Raw genomic sequence first — 4,798 nt, 5'->3', positions numbered from 1 at the left:
ATATTTTAAGTAAATTTTACATTTAAGGATATTTGTTACTGAAGCATATGATTATATTTGGAAAAAAAAACAGTAAAATGTACGCCTACTTATACTTTTCTCTCAGGACCCTTACAAAAATAACCTACAGGAATCCTGCAGGAATATTATGCAGATTTCCTACAGGATTTCCTACAGGATTTTCAGCTCATTTTCCTGGAGGAATACCTGCAGGAATTATATCCCTGCAGGGTTTTAAAATATAAAATTCAAAGTTCCTGCAGGACTGTTGTGGATATACAGGTCCTTCTCAAAAAATTAGCATATTGTGATAAAAGTTCATTATTTTCCATAATGTAATGAAAAAAATTAAACTCAAAAACTCTTAAACTTAAATCTCAAAAAATTAGCATATTTCATCCGACCAATAAAAGAAAAGTGTTTTTAATACAAAAAAAGTCAACCTTCAAATAATTATGTTCAGTTATGCACTCAATACTTGGTCGGGAATCCTTTTGCAGAAATGACTGCTTCAATGCGGCGTGGCATGGAGGCAATCAGCCTGTGGCACTGCTGAGGTGTTTATGGAGGCCCAGGATGCTTCGATAGCGGCCTTAAGCTCATCCAGAGTGTTGGGTCTTGCGTCTCTCAAACTTTCTCTTCACAATATCCCACAGATTCTCTATGGGTTTCAGGTCAGGAGAGTTGGCAGGCCAATTGAGCACAGTAATACCATGGTCAGTAAACCATTTACCAGTGGTTTTGGCACTGTGAGCAGGTGCCAGGTCGTGCTGAAAAACGAAATCTTCATCTCCATAAAGCTTTTCAGCAGATGGAAGCATGAAGTGCTCCAAAATCTCCTGATAGCTAGCTGCATTGACCCTGCCCTTGATAAAACACAGTGGACCAACACCAGCAGCTGACATGGCACCCCAGACCATCACTGACTGTGGGTACTTGACACTGGACTTCAGGCATTTTGGCATTTCCTTCTCCCCAGTCTTCCTCCAGACTCTGGCACCTTGATTTCCGAATGACATGCAAAATTTGCTTTCATCCGAAAAAAGTACTTTGGACCACTGAGCAACAGTCCAGTGCTGCTTCTCTGTAGCCCAGGTCAGGCGCTTCTGCCGCTGTTTCTGGTTCAAAAGCACACGCCTGTGCACGGTGGCTCTGGATGTTTCTACTCCAGACTCAGTCCACTGCTTCCGCAGGTCCCCCAAGGTCTGGAATCGGTCCTTCTCCACAATCTTCCTCAGGGTCCGGTCACCTCTTCTCGTTGTGCAGCGTTTTTTGCCACACTTTTTCCTTCCCACAGACTTCCCACTGAGGTGCCTTGATACAGCACTCTGGGAACAGCCTATTCGTTCAGAAATTTCTTTCTGTGTCTTACCCTCTCGCTTGAGGGTGTCAATGATGGCCTTCTGGACAGCAGTCAGGTCGGCAGTCTTACCCATGATTGCGGTTTTGAGTAATGAACCAGGCTGGGAGTTTTTAAAAGCCTCAGGAATCTTTTGCAGGTGTTTAGAGTTAATTAGTTGATTCAGATGATTAGGTTAATAGCTCGTTTAGAGAACCTTTTCATGATATGCTCATTTTTTGAGATAGGAATTTTGGGTTTTCATGAGCTGTATGCCAAAATCATCAGTATTAAAACAATAAAAGACCTGAAATATTTCAGTTGGTGTGCAATGAATCTAAAATATATGAAAGTTTAATTTTTATCATTACATTATGGAAAATAATGAACTTTTATCACAATATGCTAATTTTTTGAGAAGGACCTGTATATGCAATTATACAGGTCTTCTTATGTCTTCTGTAGGATTAATGCAGGGGAAATAACTTCACAACAAACAATGTATTTTCACAAATTATTTATTGTATTTACTGAAACTGTAAGAGCAGAGCGAAGCAGAGACCAATTCACAGCCAAATGAAGCCTCTACACTGTTTTCCTGAAAAACAAGAAAAAAGAGAAAAAAAATTTGAGTGTGTGTTAAAAATTGTGTGTTGTGTGTGTGTGTGTGTGTGTGTGTGTGTGTGTGGTGTGGGTGAGAGAGAGAGAGAGAGAGAGAGAGCATGAGCTGTGTGTGTGTTGTGTTGTGTGTGTGTGTGTGGGTGTGTGTGGTGTGAGAGAGAGAGAGAGAGCAGAGAGAGAGGGAGAGAGGAGAGAGAGAGAGAGAGAGAGCCATGCAGAGATGAGTATTAACGTGTTTGTGTGTGAGAGAGAGCATGAGGGCATGAGGGTGTGTGAGGTGAGAGAGAGAGACATAAAGCGCATGAGCGAGTGTGTTGTGTGTATGACAAATTATTACCTTACTCGTAACTTGTGCTTATCATTTAACTTTTCTCTTAGTGTTGCCCTGATGAACTTTTTTGGAACATCAGGGAACTTTTTTTGTACTGTTTTTGTAAAAGCAATTCCACTTATCATATGTGATAACATTATTACAATTTTGCACTATAACTGCAACATCATGTTTGCGTAAAGAAAAAAAGCAGGACATTTTTCTCACCTAGGATCAGCACAACTTTGTCTTGGTCAAGAGCTGGCTTTTGCTGTGTTAGCATTGCCAGCCCTTCCAGACAGCCCATGTGTGGCCAGTGTCTCTCTCCCAAACACTGCCACTGCCAGATCTTTCACCATGGCAGAACATGATGTGCCCCCCCGTCCACAACTTGTCAGGACAGCTGAACTAATTCCTAGCCCGTGTCTGTCAAGAAAAAAGTTAGGGACACTGTATCTAAAAGCATATAACTTTGACTACATACTGTGCAAAAGTGTTAGGCTTGTTAGATTCTTCAACATAAAAGTGATATATTTTGGTTTAGTGTGCCAGCTGTTTCATAGTCAAGGGGGTGATCTTACCAAATGTGTATTTTGTTCCAAATGTAAAATGAAACATGAAGAAGTTAACATGCCTTCTACGACTTCTGCACAACACTTTACGTGAATATAGGCTATTTAAACAAACTAATATATTTGTATTCACCTTTTCAGGGGGATTCTTCTGACTTGAATCTTGTGGTTGTTGAGCAACTTGTGGTTGTTGAGCAACAAGAGTGTCCTGGTTCATGCTGCACTTGAGCATTGGAAGAATTTCTTAAAAAATACAAAATAAATGATTACTAACAGACAACCACACTGACTGATAAATTAATATATAGATGGATAGACAAATACATGAAGAAAAAAAGAATACCTTGTTGCAGAGCTATATTAAGTGCTCTTAGATTCTCATTTTCTTTTTTTAATTTGAGAATTTCTCTCTCAAGTTGAGTTTCTCGGCTTGAATGCTCTCCAGCTTGACTCTCCATGCTGTTAATCTCTTGCATTAACATACTGTCCTTTCGGTGGATGACCTAAAGATGGACACACAATATTAGTGTCATTAGTGTCATATCGGTTTCATTAATATTTGTGATTTAAATAAGCATAATGAAAAATAAGAGTAGCCATTTAAAAGATGTAGGTATTACTTGATGTTTGACTGGAGGCTCTTGATCAGATGATGAGGACGTTTTGGAGTGAGATGGGGACTGAGTTGGAGTGTACGTTTTTTTTTCTTTGCTACTCTTTTTGCATCATTTTGCAAACATGGCTGATTTTTTCTTTTCCCCTCTAGCCTAAACATCCTCCTCCTGAGGGTATCTTTGCTCTCTGAAGGGACAAAAATATACATATCTTCTATATCATGATTAAGTCTTGTTTGCTGAACTTTTACCATCAATATCTATAACTGTGGCTGGGGAACTTTCCTCTTCATAAGCCACATCCACAACATCTCCAGGTTCAAACTTTTTTTTTAGTATGTCCTTTTTAGGGACAATATCATAGGTGGGAGGCTCCTCCCTCCATTCCACCAGAACCCATGTTTTGCTCATTTTCTAAATAAATAAATAATTACATGCATACATATTTACATACATACAATTGAACGAACATGAATACATTTATTCATTAATAATAATAATAATAATTATATATATATATATATATATATATATATATATGAATTTATTAATATATGAATGTGTGTATGTGTGTGTGTGTGTGTGTATATATATATATATATATATATATATATATATATATATATATATATATATATACACACACATTCATATATATATATATATATATATATATATATATATATAAAATTATTAATCTAAAGGTGTACAAAACTCTAAAGTCTCATCATTCACATTCATCTGTTGCCTTCAGCTGATTGTCTCCATGACAACAGTGTTACCTTTAATGCAACAAGGCCAGCCAGCGACTCACGGTCTCGTCCGGTGCAGATAATTTATTTCTAATCCAAGGTAACAAAAAGGTACAATGATATCAATTATTAGCAAAAAAAAAGTAATGTTTTTTTGTTAGCAATAGTTAAGGCTTACTTTTTATAGTCATTTATTAAAAAAAGTTTTGATGTAGGCGATATGGTAGTTATAGGCTATAATATAATACATTGGCCTATAATGTATCATCGACAGCAAAAAAAGAAAGAAAAGAAAAACATCTTCATATGTTTTAGTGTTACTAATACACATTATTTTAGAAATTTATAACAAAACAGTAATTTAAAGCATTATAACGATATAATTATAGAATAAAAGGCGGACTTACCTTCACGATACAAAGTGACAGTTGATGAATGACGTGCAATGATGTCACGTGAATCTGCTACGCAAAGCAAGTGGGCGTCAATGAAACACGTCACCTCAGTGAAAAGATTAATTTACTGGTTCTTTATGTAAATTACACGAGCTTCTTTTTCAGGGTGAAAGACAACACTAAGACTTTTACGAC

At 37.2% G+C, this 4,798-nt stretch overlaps 1 long non-coding RNA gene across 1 annotated transcript; it reads right to left on the bottom strand.

Moving 5' to 3' along the window:
- Positions 1-2,970: 2,970 nt before the first annotated feature.
- LOC109055587 lies at positions 2,971-3,901 on the bottom strand. Its single transcript, XR_006159787.1, has 4 exons — positions 3,708-3,901; positions 3,463-3,643; positions 3,186-3,345; positions 2,971-3,085 (listed from the first exon to the last, which is right to left on the bottom strand). It is a non-coding gene; the product is annotated as an uncharacterized LOC109055587 (long non-coding RNA).
- Between the last annotated feature and the right edge of the window lie 897 nt (positions 3,902-4,798).

This window comes from Cyprinus carpio, unplaced genomic scaffold (genome assembly GCF_018340385.1).
Source record: "Cyprinus carpio isolate SPL01 unplaced genomic scaffold, ASM1834038v1 S000006745, whole genome shotgun sequence".
Taxonomy (NCBI): Eukaryota; Metazoa; Chordata; class Actinopteri; order Cypriniformes; family Cyprinidae; genus Cyprinus; species Cyprinus carpio.
The sequence above is the reverse complement of the archived record's forward strand: the minus strand, read 5'-3'. Positions and strand labels throughout refer to the sequence as shown.